This window comes from Muntiacus reevesi, chromosome 21, assembly GCF_963930625.1.
Source record: "Muntiacus reevesi chromosome 21, mMunRee1.1, whole genome shotgun sequence".
In the NCBI taxonomy this organism is placed as follows: Eukaryota; Metazoa; Chordata; class Mammalia; order Artiodactyla; family Cervidae; genus Muntiacus; species Muntiacus reevesi.
Window position 1 is genome coordinate 32,528,114 of NC_089269.1, and position 17,303 is coordinate 32,545,416.

Below are 17,303 nucleotides of genomic sequence, written 5' to 3' on the forward strand. Positions count from 1 at the left end.
GAGAGGGCTCTTTTTCATACGTCTTAGGGATAGACAGCTATTTTGTGAAGCAAAGTTTGTTAGTGTTCTCTTTGATTTGGCAAAGTAAAATTCCAGAGCTTGGGCTGGAGCAAATGTTGAGTCAAAAGAATTAAGATGTTTCACATCAAAATGAATTTGAATTTTGCTATCTTGGTCCTTGTATCTGTGCTCTATTTGTTGCTGCAAAAATTATTACAAACAATGGTTGACAACAACACAATTTTATTATTTTAAAGTTCTGTAAGTTGGAAAACAAGCACAGGTCAGGATGTCAGGAGGGCTGAGCCCCTTTCTGGAGGTTCCAGCAAAGAAGGCATCCTCTTGCCCTTTCCAGCATCTAGGGGTCTCCAGCATTCTTTGATTGTGGCCCATTTCATCTTCAAAGACAGTAATGATCAGTGGAGTCTTACTGACATTGCTGTCTCCTCTTCCCTTTTAATGAGACTTGGAGGGGCAGGGAGGGTTCCCTAGAGGCTTGGTAGCAAAGAATTGCCTTCCAATGCAGGAGACACAGGTTCAATCCTTGGTCCAGGAAGGTCCCACATGCCACGGGGGAGCAAAACCCATGCACCACAGCTATTAAGCCTGTGCTTCTAGGGCCTGAGAGCCACAACTACTGAGCCCATATGCCTCAACTAATGAAGCCCTTGCACCCTAGAGTCTGTGCTCTGCAACAAGGGAAACCACTGCAATATAAGAACGCCCGCCACAACTAGAGAGGAGCCTCTCCACTTGCCACAACTTGAGAAAAGCCCTTGTCGCAAAAATGAGCCAGCACAGTACCTATAAAAAAAATAAATAATAGATAAAATTATTTTAAAAAATAAAATAAAGAGATTTGTGGTTACACCGGATTCACGTGAATAATCCAAGCTACTCTCTGTTTGAAGGTCAGATGATTTGAAACTTTAATTTCCCTTTGCCACATTACGTATTCACAGGTTCTGAGGATTAAGACATGGACCCCTTGGAAGGAACATGGTTCTGCCTCCCTTAATCCTGGTAGGGAGGAGTGAGTGCACAGCTGGGGGAGAAAAGTCGAGAAGGAATTCCAGAGAGAGATAAGGAAGGACTGGGCAGTTCCTGGGAAGGGTGGCAGGCCATGTTCTCATGAGAAAAATATCCAGTCAGAGTTCCCCTATAGTCAGAAATAATTGTAAATGAGACTTTCAACTGCTTTTCATGATTGTTTTCAATACCTCACATGGCATGGATTCCTTTCCAGCGTATTTTTGCATTTTTCCATTAAACCCTACATGGAATGAAAAACGTATTGCTTAGGGTGACTATTTAGAATGGAAAAAGAAAGAGGGGAGGCCATGGTCATGGGACCTGGAATAAAGCCAAGCTCAGAACGATAACTACAGGGAGGAGATGATAAGAAAGAATAGCGAGTGGAGCCAGGAGCACAAATTCACAGCAAGAGAGTACAGGAAACTCACCTCTTTTTTCATGCCCTGCCTCTCACAGTGTTCAGAGGAGGTACGTTCATGACAATAAATTCCATCTGAACGGAATTGGTCATTGTTGCTCAAATACAAAGTTCCTCAAAGACATTAGGCTCCGAGAAACAAAGGTAAATAAAATATGCCTCTACCTTCAAAGTGTGTATGCAGTCCAGTGGGGAAGACTGACAAATAAACGCCTATTAGACGGCAGAGTAAGCCTAGAGCAATGCACAGGCAGCATCTGGGAGCACGAGGAGAAGCTTCCAAAGCAGACTGCACTTGCCAAGGAAAGCTTTCCAGAAATGATGTCTGAGTTGTGTATGGCAATATGGCTAGGAAACGTGTGTGTGTGGAGGGAGGAAGTTGGACCTTTCAGAAGCAGCAAATAGGAATGTATACAAATGTGCCCTCCTAATATAGATACAAGAGATAGACTCCAGTTTTATCTTTGTCACCCAATAATTCTTCCTCACTTCTGTCGCAATGGTGTAGAATTTCTCTCCTTATAGAAATGAAGCCCGTCTGGTCTTATCCACTCCTACCATCTAAGGGTCTATGGGTTATCCTTTTTCTCACTTGAATCTTCATTCTTTCTCTGGACCTTTCCTTTATGTTCTTAAACAAATTCTCTAGTGTCTCCCAGGTTTAGTAATTTTGTAAATCTCTATCCCAGCCCACATCTCCATTCTGTTACTTCTTCCTTTCTCTTTCCTTCCTTGTCAAATTTCGTCTACACTAGATTTCTAACGTCTTTTTACTTTCTAAAGTCCTATTTACCTCCAACTCTTAGCTGAGTTTCAAATGTTCCCTGCAAACCTGCATAAAACTGCTTTCATTGAAGGTATCAAATTTTTTTGTCAAAATCAAATCGTGCTTTTAGTCACTAATTTTCTGAACTCTGACATATCAGATACCGTGACAAACTTCTTTCTAGAAAACCTCTCTTTCTTCCTCTTCAGGAGTGACAAGATTCTGATCCCCTGCTTCTCTAGTCAAACCTCCATCTCCTTTTAGATTCCTTTTCTTCCACTTCTCCACTAATAATAGATGCTCTAATATATGTTTATATATATATATATATATATATATATATATATATTTTAAAAGTTTATTCAATGAAATAGATTCCTTGTTGAAAAAATACATAAGTATGTCTTAGAATTCACTTCAATAGGATTCAACTTTAAAAGTTTGCTTCAAATATTCAAGTATTGCTTCAGAAAGTCGACATTGTAATTAGGAAACTAAGTGGAGTCTATGAAGATTACAAATAGCTTTGTTATAAGGAATAGAGTGTGGGAAATATGATGGCTTGTGCTTGTCCCCAGACACATTTTCTCCCAGACATTTCTGTAACTGCTGTTGTAGGAAAGCAAATATGCCAACTTGATTTGAAAAATTCTGTGCAAGAATGTAGGACACTGAAGTGGAGAGAAGAGGATAGAAAGTAATTGTGGTTAGGAACTTCATGCTTTTTAAAAATCGGAGCAATTTTACAGAAGGAAAAATTAAATTATCAACATCAAATAAACTGCCATTGCATTTCCTCTCCAATGACTGAAGCTAATTTTTTTTAATTGAAAACATCCTTTAAAAAAGTCAAGCATATTTTTCTGATATTGAGAAACATTTTACTACTTTCAAGGCTCTACCACAGCCCTCTATCCACACAAAGAGTGGTTTTGAAATTGTTTATTTTCTTAAGAAAAATAAGTGTTTATACAGATCTGGCCAAAGCAAAGTCTCTACAGGTTGAAAAAATTAAATAGTTGGAGCTATTAGAAATGCAGAGTGTCTTGCACAAGGAATGGAGGGGGAATAAATGGAGACCCTGGACTTGGACAATGCAGCAATACTCTGATGGTTAGAGAGTTATTCCACATAAGCTACAGAAACTTGCTTATACAGACATGTCCTTGTTGATGGAGACACAATAGCCAAATGGTATATCAGTGTTTATAATTTGACTTAAATTCGACAGAAGTGCAGCAATCACATTAAAGATAAATGGTATTTTGCCTAATTGAAGTATTCCCCAAAATGTGTTGATACTTTACAACTATTTTGTAAAAAGTCATCATTTTTTAATGTTCCAGATAAATTCAATATGTTCCAAAAACATTGACTCTTTTGAAATTGAATAAATAATTATATCCTAACTTATTTCGTATGAATTTTTTTTATGCCTGGCTCAAACTAAGTCTTTTCTCCATGATTTATTGTGGAATCAAATTTTAGGGGAAGGCTTAGTTCTGAGAAATCATTTATAACATATATGTGACAAAGGGTTAATAAAGAGCTTTCATAAATCAGTTAGAATAAGTATTACTAGTGCTATCATTTACTGATGTGAAAAAACCTTGGACATAATTTTGTTTAGGAGGGAAACTAAGAATTTTATTCAGGGAGTGCTAGATTTGAGCTGCCTGTACAACATACAAGAGGTAATATGTAGATAATTATATATCATATTTACATACCTGAAAGGGCATTCAAAAGGAAATTGTTTTGCTTAGTAAGATTTTACTTTTAACATGTCATGAAAATCTTTTTTATTTTTTTTATTTTTCAAAATATGTTCCCAGGTGCATCATTCAGGTTCCCAAAGATTGCTCCTATCTTTTTGATGCAATAAAAGATGCTGGCTACATAACAGATTTCTGTGCAGTTACTTAAATTACCTAAGTAATTTATAATGATGCAGGAAATACATGTGAAAAGCAAGATATATTTTATATATGGTATGATCACAACTAAGTAAAAAAAGTTGTATAGATATAAATATTTGGAAATAAATATACCAGAATGCTAATAATTTTTTTTAAAGATGCTGGATACAGTTCTCTGTGTCTTTTTCAAAGTTACTATAATATCAATGACTTTATTTGTCACGCATATTTATCTAATAAAGGAAAACAGCTTATAAATGTCAGAAACCTGATTTTGAAACATTTCCATTGGTTGTTTTTTAATTCAACCAGCCTTCTGTGGGTTTAAAAAAGAAAGACAACTGTTTGAACCCACAACTTGCTGGTAAATACACTTCTGCTGAGGGAAAGTTGAGAGGAAAAGTGGCCTTTGTATGTCTTCATTGGTCTCAGAAGTTGCATTACCCCAAAGGACACATCAAAATCAAACCCACAGTGATTATTTTGAAACCCAAGCAACTACCAAAAACAAGCAAAAAATGTAAACAAGAAACCATGTTTGTGCATGGTAACTATACGCTGTAATCGCACTGCTTCTCAACCTAAGCAGGGTCTTTAACAGTCAAGAAACTTTTTTAATTGGTAGTTATTTTCATGTAAAGGGTGTGGTGTCTTCCTCATTAAATATGGATACTGTATGAGTGAGTAAGCTTTACTCAGACTCCTCTGACGTGCAGGCAGTTGGTATTGGGCTGGTGGTCACGAGTGGTCCTCTTGTAGTTGTGCAGGTTTCTCTTGTTTAGTTGCAGTCATAAGTGTGGGTTCAGAAGAGGCTGGGCTCAATGCTCATGCAAAGGGCACCAGTTCAGAACTGGGAGCCCAAGCAGGGACAGAAGCTGGCTGCCACCAGTAGTAGTGGTGGCTTGATTTGATCACTGGGCTGCCTGTGGCTGGGGCTTATGTTTTACTGCTTCAGCTTTTGTGACCCCTACCATCTTGAATCTTCTCTTATTATGATTATATTCTTTGTGGATAGCATCATTGTTAAAGCTTTTGTCTGCAGAAGTTAATTTTTGTCCCACTACCCAAAATGCATCTTTTACTATAAAGATGCGGCCAATTCCAAAGGCTCTACTGGGCTGAACTGAGCTGAATTCTGGAAGCCAAGCCCTAACAGAGTGTGGAGCCCACAGCTCTGAACATATCCCCAAGGCCAGACTTTTGCCCCCTCCCTCAACTCCCATGTCACAGGGCACTTTTTCTTTTTTTTTCCTCTAGAAAGCTCTCCTTCCCTCAGACCTACTGTCACTCATGAGCCAACTCATCTTTTAAATAGAATCAGTGTTTCTTGGCTTAAACAGAAAAGGAAGAAAACAGTCCTATACTAGTTAGTTTTCATTACCTTAAAGTAAGCTAAAGAGGTTTAGATCACACTAGAGAGATTATATCACACTATGTTTCAAAAAACAAATTTTACCTATAAAAATTATTTTAAAACCACCTTTCTCCAACTAATAAAAATAAATGAAAAAATAAATAAACAAAGACAAGCTTAATCTGCATATATATATAAAAAAAAAAAAACACCTTTCTGTTTTTGGCATTTAGTACCTGGCAAACAAAAACACTGAAGTATACACAATAAAGAGACTTGAGGTGGAAAATATTTAATTAAGAGCTCAATTTTGGAGAGTCTCTGTGTGAGGAACTTGTGAATATCCATGTGAAACTATTTGTTGAGTAGGCAGATATTAAGTTTATAATTTTTACAGAGATAGCACAAAAGTTATGCAACTAAATGTCATTATCTGAAAAGTGAATATACATAGGAAAAAAGTTATCAGGGGTAGAGTGACTTAGAGACTATCAAAGTAAAGCAGAAATGAGTTCCTAAAAGGAGACTGGGAAGGAAGGTCTTGACGTGGAGTGAAGAAAAGTCTTTCAAGAAGGAAGGGATGATCATCTATAACAAAAGCTGTTCGTGGGACAAAAGATGCTTACAGGTAAGGCTATATCAGCACTGAGAATTGCCTATTGAATTTGGCTGCATAGAGGTAACTGGTGACCTTGAACAAACAGTTCTTGTGGAGAAAAAGAGATAAGAAGCAGAATGGAGTAGGTTCAAGAGAGTGAGGCAAACCAGGAATTATAGACAAAGGGTAGAGACAGTTGTTTTTAAAAGATACGGCTATAAGAGGGAGCAGAGAAATGAAAAATGTTGCTGAAGGAGATGTGGAATCAAGGTGAGTTTGTTGTCCTTTTTTCCCCTTCTTTTTTAATGGAAGAGAGAGCGGACAATTGCAGGAGTGAAGGCTTTGAACAGGTGAGAGGTGATAAGAGACATCATGTTTAACTGCAGGAGGGAATACAAGGTATATGATTACAGATGAAGGTTGGCAGATTGGTACTTTTTTCCATGAAATAAGTAATAACTCCATCAGTTAAAAATGAGAAGAAAGGAGGAGTTGTTGGGAGCTTTGGTAGAAAGGAGAATATGTGAAATAGTTATGTGAGAGCAGGAGATTGAACTGACTTGGAGAAATTTCACATCTTTCTTCCTAGACAAGTCAGATACCTATACAGGGAATTCAGACTGATTTAAAAAAAAAAAAAAATGAGGCCTTTTTTTTTTGTAAATTTCACTCCACTGAAAAAGTGAGAAATCCCAACTAGTTTCCATTCTTCATGAACTGCATCCAGAAGTAACTAGGCTTCAAATTTTACCTTCTTCATTGTCCCATAGAATTTCAGGGTTTCAGGTTACTTCAACTAAGATTATGTATGTGTGTGCTCAGTCACTTCAGTCATGTCCAACTCTTTGCAAACCTATAAACTGAGTCCCCCCAGGCTCCTCTGTCCTGGGATTCTCCAGCCAAGAACAGTGGCATGGGCCGCCATGCCCCTCCTAAAGGGGATCTTACCAACTCAGGGATGGAACTCGGGTCTCCTACATTGCAGGCAGATTCTTTACCACTGAGCCACCTGGAAAGCCCAACTAAGAATATATCCCCATTTAAATTTATGTGTATTTAAGCCTATACTTATAGAGCAATTCAAGAAACCACCAATGTGATTGAGTTACACAGAGGCAAACTTGCTTCCCAGGACTGGCCAATTGAAACCACAACCTTAAACAAAGGGTATAGGTAAAGAACCTTCCTGCCAGTGCAAGAGATATAGGAGACGTGGGTTCAATCCCTGGGTTGGGAAGATCCCCTAGAGGCAGCACACTCCAGTATTCTTGCCTGGAAAATCTCCATGGACAAAGAGGATCTTGGTGGGCTATGGTCCATAGGATTGTAAAAAGTCTGACACAGCTGAAGTGACTTAGCACACACACACCCATCTCTGACCCACAATTGGCCTGGCCAGTGAGACAAGATATCAAATTAACATAGAGCCACTCAAATGAGGAAACCCTTCATTATAATATACCAAAATAACAATCATCTAAACTTGGATAAATTTAATGATTTGTTGCAACATCTGTCAGTGAGTACCTCAAACTAACAGAAAACAATGTAATGTCTTTGTAATGTCTAGAAGAAAAAATATCATTTTCCTTTTACCCTTCCAGATTCTTGGCTGGATCTCTGTAACAAAAGGCAGATTAATTAGAGGAAAGCAAACATATGTATTTAGCTTAAAAATGTAAGTTTTATGTGACACAAGAGCCCTCCTAAGACCCAAAGAACCAGATAAACCTGCATGTTTTTATGCTGAATTTGATGAAGAGTGACAAGTTGTGGAAATATGTCATAAGATGAAAAAGATATGAGCTAAATGTAGGAAACTGGGAGAATCTTAGCAAGACCTATTCATTCACATTCAAAAAGTAGGACACTCCTTACCTCCTGGTATAGACAGGGCACCTTTAGGACTTCGCTGGTGGCCCAGTGGTTAAGAATACACCTGTCAATGCAGGGGACATGGGTTCAATCCCTGGTCCAGGAAGATTCCACATGCCATGGAGTCCGTGTACCACAACTCCTGAGCCTGCACTCCACAAGACAAGGCACCACAATGAGAAGCCTGAACCTCACAGTTAGAGTAGCCCTCACTTGCCACAACTAGGGAAAGCCTGTTCACAGCAACAAAGACACAGGGCACTCAAAAATCAGTTAATTAATTAGTTTTCCTAAAAAAAGTTAGGGCACCTCTCACTTGAGGTCATTGTGACCTGCTTCAGAGGAGAAGAGCAGAGAGTCTTTCTAGCATGTTTCATTTCTCAAATTCCTTCAACTATTCAAGAGTGCACCCATATTTGGAGGTAGCAGGTTCTAAACCCCATCAGTAAGAGTACGTTCCCTTTATTCCCAAAAAGCTTCAATAATCAGAATAATCCTGATATTGTGACACTAAAGGTGATTTTTAAAGTATTTTAGGTTAAGGGAAAAAAGTGAGTAGTTTCATAAATAAAGTTTCACTGTATAGTGAAATGCTGAACTTGATCAAAGTATCCAGATATCCTGAGTTATTCAAATAAACCTATTAATCTCCTAAATAAATCTACAGAATAAAATAAGAACGAGCATTACTCTTGATTAATGTGAGTAGAAATAATGTAACCTCTGAGGAAGATTTCATGAAATTGGCAGTGATTGCTATTGCTATGTTTATTAATTGAGAAGCAGCAGTTTCATAAATGAAATTACTAAAGAAAATATTCACTGTGTCAACAGTGAAAACTGACAAAAATCAAAACATTAACCTTCAAAAAATATTAAATACTGACAATTTTCCTAATGTTTTAAACTATTTTTCAATGACAAGATATTTAGTTCTAGTAGAACACTTTTAAATCTTGTGTTTAATTACTATGTGTGCCTACAAGTTTAGAAATCTACAATTCTATATAACTTAGTTAGGCTTCAGGGTTCACTCTGACAGATGAAAACCTTGGAAGTTGCCACTGCTGTCCCTACAACAAGAAAAAGCTGACCCAACTGAAAAGCCATGTCTTCTCTTGAATCCATCAGCGAAGTGGGGTTTTAGGACAAATTACCAGGCAAAAATCTGAAGAGGCAAATTCATCCGGAGAGACACAGGTAAGACTTGCTGACCTGGGCCAAAAGCTGCTGGAGCCATAAACTGGTAGGAACACTGAAATGCTAATTTTGTTGAACAGCTGGAAACTGAATATGGACTAGCATTGAGAGTGAGAAACTCCTAGGGTTGCAGGTTTACAAGGGCCCCCACATTTTCATGGGCTTTGAGTTTTTGAATCTCCACTAGGTTCTCACTGTGAAGATCCAAGAAAGATCCCTGTGGCTTTTGCGGGGAAGGAAAGAGTAATCACTGTGAAATAAACCAACAGTCTAACCATAACAAAGGATATTCTCCTGGCAAAAAGACTTTTTTCTGAACCATATCCCAGTTGAAGGTTTTTCCAGTAGTCATGTATGGGTGTAACAGTTGGACCATAAAAAAGGCTGAGCACTGAAGAATTGATGCTTTTGAACTGTGGTATTGGAGAAGACTCTTGAGAGTCCCTTGGACTGCAAGGAGATCAAACCAGTCCATCCTAAAGAAAATCAATCCTGAATATTCATTAGAAGGACTGATGCTGAAGCTCCAGTTCTTTGGCCACCTAATCTGAAGAGCTGCATTATTAGAAAAGACCCTGATGCTGGGAAAGATTGAAGGCAGGAGAAGGAGCCGACAGAGGATGAGATGGTTGGATGGCATCACTGACTCAATGAACATGAGTTTGAGCAAGTTCTGGGAGATGGTGAAGGTCAGGGAAACCTGGCATGCTGCAGTCCACGAGGTTGCAAAGAGTTGGACACGACTGAATAACTGAACATTAACAATTTCGGTTAGTCGAAGGGAATCCCTCCCACTCCAACCACTCCCCCCACCCCCCAGGCTTCCTGTTTTACCTTTTTTTTGTTTGTTTTTCAGTCACCAAGTCGTGTCTGACTCTTCGTGACTGCATGGACTGCAGCACACAATGCTTCCCTGTACTTCATCATCTCCTGGAATTTGCCCAAGTTCATGTCCATTGCATCAGTGATGCCACCCAACCATCTCACCCTCTGTTGCCCTCTTCTCCTGCTGCCTTCAATCTTTCCCAGCGTCAGGGTCTTTTTCAATGAGTCAGCTGTACTCCTAGAGAGGGAAAACAAAAACAAAAACATAGTCAACAGGGATCAGAGGCTCAAGGAAAATAGGTTGGAAAGGCTGCAGCCAGGGAAGGAAGTATATGGAGGTAGGCGGGTGGGTGAAGCTTTATCACAGAGAAACACCTGTGAAGGTCACAGTTCAAGAACAAGGCTGATTAAAACACTGTAATTTAATTGAAGGATTATAGAATGCTCCCCTTGTCCACGCCATACTTCCACACCAACAGGGCTCCAGTAAAACAGTGGATTACATCTCTTAGTCCTACAAAAAGCAGACTTTCTCTGAAGAGGCATTCTCAGGGAAGCCCAATGTCAGGAGGGAAACCGAAACAAGGAGGTTTGATGAATATGAATCTTCTAGAAACTATTGCCCCAGCAAAAATTAACATAAATCTTCATCCTAAAGCACTCTTTACCTCATTCTAATTATTCATGCACATCATATTTACCTCTCAACAAAAAATTTCAAGGCCTTCCAAAGGCAATTAAAAACAGTATGAAGTGAACACAGATCAAGCATTAGAACTCAAGTCAGATGTGACACAGATTTGGGAATTATCAAACAGAATTGAAAATAACTGTGATTAGTCTTTCTTTATAGGCTGCCTGATGTGAAGAGCTGACTCATTAGAAAAGACCCTGATACTCGGAAAGATTGAAGGCAGGAGAAGAAGGTGATTACAGAGGACGAGACGGTTGGATGACACTACTTTCTCAATGGACATGAGCTTGAGCCAGCTCTGGGAGATGGTGTAAGACAGGGAAGCCTGGAGTGCTGCAGTCCATGGGGTCACAAAGAGTTGGACACAACTGAGCAACTGAACAACAACAAATGCTACCCAGAGAGGAATCCACACAACACTGTTCTGGGTTCTGTTGTAACTTAGAGGAAACCCTTCACAACGTTCAGAGCCCTTGGTTTCCTGAAAATAAAAGAGGAAAATGTCCTCAAATTACTCTCAGCAGAAACTCACTTCAGTTCAGTTCAGTTCGGTTCAGTTCAGTCGCTCAGTTGTGTCCGACTCTTTGCGACCCCATGAACCTCAGCACGCCAGGCTCCCTGTCCATCACCAACTCTCAGAGCCCACCCAAACCCATGTCCATCGAGTCGGTAATGCCAACCATCTCATCCTCTGTCATCCCCTTCTCCTCCAGCCCTCAATCTTTCCCAGCATCAGGGTCTTTTCAAATGAGTCAGCTCTTTGCATCAGGTGGCCAAAGTACTGGAGTTTCAGCTTCAAAATCAGACCTACCAATGAACACCCAGGACTGACCTCCTTTAGAATGGACTGGTTGGATCTCCTTGTAGTCCAAGGGACTCTCAAGAGTCTTCTCCAACACCACAGTTCAAAAGCATCAATTCTTCAGCAATCAGGTTTCTTTATGGTCCAACTCTCACATCCATCCATGACTCCTGGAAAAACCATACCCTTTACTAGATGGACCTTTGTTGGCAAGGTAATGTCTCTGCTTTTTAATATGCTGCCTAGGTTGGTCATAACTTTCCTTCCAAGGAGTAAGCGTCTTTTAATTTCATGGCTGCAATCATCATCTGCTGTGATTTTGGAGCCCAGAAAAATAAAGTAAGCCACTGTTTCCACTGTTTCCCCACTATTTGCCATAAAACTCACTTAGGTGATACCAATCCTGACTTCTAAATGGAACAGTCACAAAAGGCAAGGGATGGCAAGCATGAGTGCTCAGTCAGGGCCAACTCTTTGGACCCTGTGGACTGTAGCCCACCAGGGTCTTCTGCCCATGGGATACTCCAGGCCAGAATACTAGAGTGGGTTGCCATTTCCTCCTCCATGGGTCTCCCAGACCCAGTGGTCAAACCCACATCTCCTGTATCTTCTGCATTGAAAGTAGATTCTTTACTCACTGAGCCATAGCATCTACATCACAAATCTGAAGAAAACCTGAGAGAAGCTGGCCGCTGGTGCCATTGTTGCCTTTGAAAACCCAGCTGATATCAATGGCACATCATCCAGAAATACTGACCCATGAGTGGAGCTGAAGTTTGATGCTGCTGCAGAGTGACTTCCACTGCTAGCTGCTTCACTCCTGGAACTTGGAACCAGATCTAGGCTGCCTGGAGCTGACACGTCTGGTGGTTTCTGAGCCCAATACTGACAACTAGTCTCTCACAGAGGCATCTCCTGCCTTCTCTTGCTCTGTGTAACACAGACGCTCCTCTGTGCTATGTGGACATGGCCATCCATGCACCCACAATGGAGATCACTCAGAAGGTCTGATATGGTGACACTGCCCTGGAAGTTCTGTGTATGCGTGGCATCATCTCCCAGGTACACTCATGGGAGGTCATGCCTAATCTCTGCTTCTACAGAAATCCTAAAGAGATTGAAAAAAAATGAGCAGGGTGCTGCAGAAAAGGCTGGGATCAAAGAGACATTTCAGAATGAATGCACTGCCCTGGTTTCTGAGTTTACTGCTACTCAACCTGAAGTTGCAGGTTGGTCTGAAGGCCTTTTCAGCAGTTTTCTATTGATGACTGGCCTGCAGTTCCCATTGCCTCACCACTGAACATGGAGGAACAACCAATGAGTTGCCTTAAGCTGATTTTGTCCACAGACTCTTCTACAGAAAGTGGAAAAAAGATTGATGGAAAATAAGCAATTTCTACAAGTTTTTTTTTTTTTCATTTATTTCTACCAGTTGGAGGCCAATCACTTTACAATATTGTAGTGGTTTTTGCCATACATTGACATGAATTAGCCATGGAGTTACATGTATTCCCCATTCCGATCCCTCCTCCCACCTCCCTCTCTACCCGATCCCTCTGGGTCTTCCCAGTGCACCAGGTCCGAGCACTTGTCTCATGCATCCAAACTGGGCTGGTGATCTGTTTCACCATAGATAATATATAAGTTTCGATGCTGTTCTCTTGAAACATCCCACCCTCGCCTTCTCCCACAGAGTCCAAAAGTCTGTTCTGTACATCTGTGTCTCTTTTTCTGTTTTGCATATAGGGTTATCATTACCATCTTCCTAAATTCCATATATATGTGTTAGTATACTGTAGTGGTCTTTATCTTTCTGACTTACTTCACTCTGTCTAATGGGCTCCAGTTTCATCCATCTCATTAGAACTGATGCAAATGAATTCTTTTTAATGGCTGAGTAATATTCCATGGTGTATATGTACCACAGCTTCCTTATCCATTCATCTGCTGATGGGCATCTAGGTTGCTTCCATGTCCTGGATATTATAAACAGTGCTGCAATGAACATTGGGGTGCACGTGTCTCTTTCAGATCTGGTTCCCTCAGTGTGTATGCCCAGAAGTGGGATTGCTGGGTCATATGGCAGTTCTATTTCCAGTTTTTTAAGAAATCTCCACACTGTTTTCCATAGTAGCTGTACTAATGTGCATTCCCACCAACAGTGTAAGAGGGTTCCCTTTTCTCCACACCCTCTCCAGCATTTATTGCTTGTAGACTTTTGGATAGCAGCCATTCTGACTGCCGTGTAATGGTACCTCATTGTGGTTTTGATTTGCATTTCTCTGACAGTGAGTGATGTTGAGCATCTTTTCATGTGTTTATTAGCCATCTGTATGTCTTCTTTGGAGAAATGTCTGTTTAGTTCTTTGGCCCATTTTTTGATTGGGTCATTAATTTTTCTGGAATTGAGCTTCAGGAGTTGCTTGTATATTTTTGAGATTAATCCTTTGTCTGTTGCTTCATTTGCTATTATTTTCTCCCAATCTGAGGGCTGTCTTTTCACCTTGCTTATAGTTTCCTTTGTTGTGCAGAAGCTTTTAAGCTTCATTAGGTCCCATTTGTTTATTTTTGCATTTGTTTCTAATATTCTGGGATGTGGGTCATAGAGGATCATGCTGTGATATATGTCAGAGAGTGTGTTGCCTATGTTCTCCTCTAGGAGTTTTATAGTTTCTGGTCTTACATTTAGATCTTTAATCCATTTTGACTTTATTTTTGTGTATGGTGTTAGAAAGTGTTCTAGTTTCATTCTTTTACAAGTGGTTGACCAGTTTTCCAGCACCACTTGTTAAAGAGGTTGTCTCTTTTCCATTGTATATCCTTGCCTCCTTTGTCGAAGATAAGGTGTCCATAGGTTCATGGATTTATCTCTGGGCTTTCTATTCTGTTCCATTGATCTATATTTCTGTCTTTGTGCTAGTACCATACTGTCTTGATAACTGTGGCTTTGTAGTAGAGTCCGAAGTCAGGCAGGTTGATTCCTCCAGTTCCATTCTTCCTTCTCAAGATTACTTTGGCTATTCGAGGTTTTTTGTATTTCCATACACATTGTGAAATTATTTGTTCTAGTTCTGTGAAAAGTACCATTGGTAGCTTGATAGGGATTGCATTGAATCTATAGATTTCTTTGGGTAGTATACCCATTTTGACAACATTGATTTTTCCAACCCATGAACACGGTATATTTCTCCATCTGTTTGTGTCCTGTTTGATTTCTTTCATCAGTGTTTTATAGTTTTCTATGTATAGGTCTTTTGTTTCTTTAGCTAGATATACTCCTAAGTATTTTATTCTTTTTGTTGCAATGGTGAATGGTATTGTTTCATTAATTTCTCTTTCTGTTTTCTCATTGTTACTGTACAGGAATGCAAGGGATTTCTGTGTGTTAATTTTATATCCTGCAACTTTACTATATTCGTTGATTAGCTCTAGTAATTTTCTGGTAGAGTCTTTAGGGTTTTCTATGTAGAGGATCATGTCATCTGCAAAGAGCGAGAGCTTCACTTCTTCTTTTCCTATCTGGATTCGTTTTACTTCTTTTTCTGCCCTGATTGCTGTGGCCAACACTTCCAAAACTATGTTGAATAGTAGTGGTGAGAGTGGGCACCCTTGTCTTGTTCCTGATTTTAGGGGAAAGGCTTTCAATTTTTCACCATTGAGGGTAATGCTTGCTGTGGGTTTGTCATATATAGCTTTTATTATGCTGAGGTATGTTCCTTCTATTCCTGCTTTCTGGAGAGTTTTAATCATAAATGGATGTTGAATTTTGTCAAAGGCTTTCTCTGCATCTATTGAGATAATCATATAATTTTATCTTTCAATTTGTTAATGTGGTATATTACATTGATTGATTTGTGGATATTAAAGAATCCTTGCATTCCTGGGATGAAGCCCACTTGGTCATGGTGTATGATTTTTTTAAATATGGTGTTGGATTCTGTTTGCTAGAATTTTGTTAAGGATTTTTGCATCTATGTTCATCAGTGATATTGGCCTGTATTGTTCTTTTTTGTGGCATCTTTGTCTGGTTTTGGAATTAGGGTGATGGTGGCCTCATAGAATGAGTTTGGAAGTTTACCTTCTTCTGCAATTTTCTGGAAGAGTTGAGTAAGATACATGTTAGCTCTTCTCTAAATTTTTGGTAGAATTCAGCTGTGAAGCCATCTGGTCCTGGGCTTTTGTTTGCTGGAAGATTTCTAATTGCAGTTTCGATTTCCTTGCTTGCGATGGGTCTTTTAAGATTTTCTATTTCTTCCTGGTTCAGTTTTGGAAAGTTATACTTTTCTAAGAAGTTGTCCATTTCATCCAAGTTGTCCATTTTATTGGCATAGAGCGGCTGGTAGTAGTCTCTTATGATCCTTTGTATTTCAGTGTTGTCTGTTGTGATCTCTCCATTTTCGTTTCTAATTTTGTTAATTTGGTTCTTCTCCCTTTGTTTCTTAATGAGTCTTGCTAGTGGTTTGTCAATTTTGTTTATTTTTTCAAAAAACCACCTTTTAGCTTTGTTGATTTTTGCTATGGTCTCTTTAGTTTCTTTTGCATTTATTTCTGCCCTAATTTTTAAGATTTCTTTCCTTCTACTAACCCTGGAGTTCTTCATTTCTTCCTTCTCTAATTGCTTTAGGGGTAGAGTTGGGTTATTTATTTGACTTTTTTCTTGTTTCTTGAGGTAAGCCTGTAATGCTATAAATCTTCCCCTTAGCACTGCTTTTATGGTGTCCCATAGGTTTTGGGTTGTTGTGTTTTCATTTTCATTCATTTCTATACATATTTTGATTTCTTTTTTGATTTCTTTTATGATTTGTTGGTTATTCAGAAGCATGTTGTTTAGCCTCCATATGTTTGGAATTTTAATAATTTTTTTCCTGTAATTGAGATCTAATCTTACTGCACTGTGGTCAGAAAAGATGACTGGAATGATTTCAATTTTTTTGAATTTTCCAAGACTAGATTTATGGCCCAGGATGTGATCTATTCTGGAGAAGGTTCCATGTGCACTTGAGAAAAAGGTGAAGTTGATTGTTTTGGGGTGAAATGTCCTATAGATGTCAATTAGGTCTAGCTGGTCCACTGTGTCACTTAAAATTTGTGTTTCCTTGTTAATTTTCTGTTTAGTTGATCTATCCATAGTTGTGAGTGGAGTATAAAGTCTCCCACTATTATTGTGTTACTACTAATTTCCTCTTTCATACTTGTTAGCATTTGCCTTACATATCGCGGTGCTCCTATCTTGGGTGTATATATATTTATAATTGTTATGTCTTCTTCTTGGATTGATCCTTTGATCATTATGTAGTGCCCTTCTTTGTCTCTTTTCACAGCCTTTATTTGAAAGTCTATTTTATCTGATATGAGTATTGCGACTCCTGCTTTCTTTTGGTCTCCGTTTGTGTGATATATTTTTTTCCAACCCTTCATTTTTAGTCTGTATGTGTCCCTTGTTTTGAAGTGGGTCTCTTGTAGACAGCATATATAGGGGTCTTGTTTTTGTATCCATTCAGCCAGTCCTTGTCTTTTGGTTGGGGCATTCAACCCATTTACATTTAAGGTAGTTATTGATAGGTATGGTCCCGTTGCCATTTACTTTGTTGTTTTGGGTTCATGTTTATACAACCTTTCTGTGTTTCCTGTCTAGAGAAGATCCTTTAGCATTTGTTGAAGAGCTGGTTTGGTGGTGCTGAATTCTCTCAGCTTTTGCTTGTCTGTAAAGCTTTTGAATTCTCCTTCATATCTGAATGAGATCCTTGCTGGGTACAGTAATCTAGGTTGTAGTTTATTCTCTTTCATTACTCTAAGTATGTCTTGCCATTCCCTTCT

General features: G+C 39.1%; 1 pseudogene; it reads left to right on the forward strand.

Annotated features, from left to right (window-relative positions):
• The first annotated feature begins 6,325 nt into the window (after nucleotides 1-6,325).
• LOC136152337 (small ribosomal subunit protein uS2-like) lies at nucleotides 6,326-12,786 on the forward strand (annotated as a pseudogene).
• Nucleotides 12,787-17,303: the final 4,517 nt, after the last annotated feature.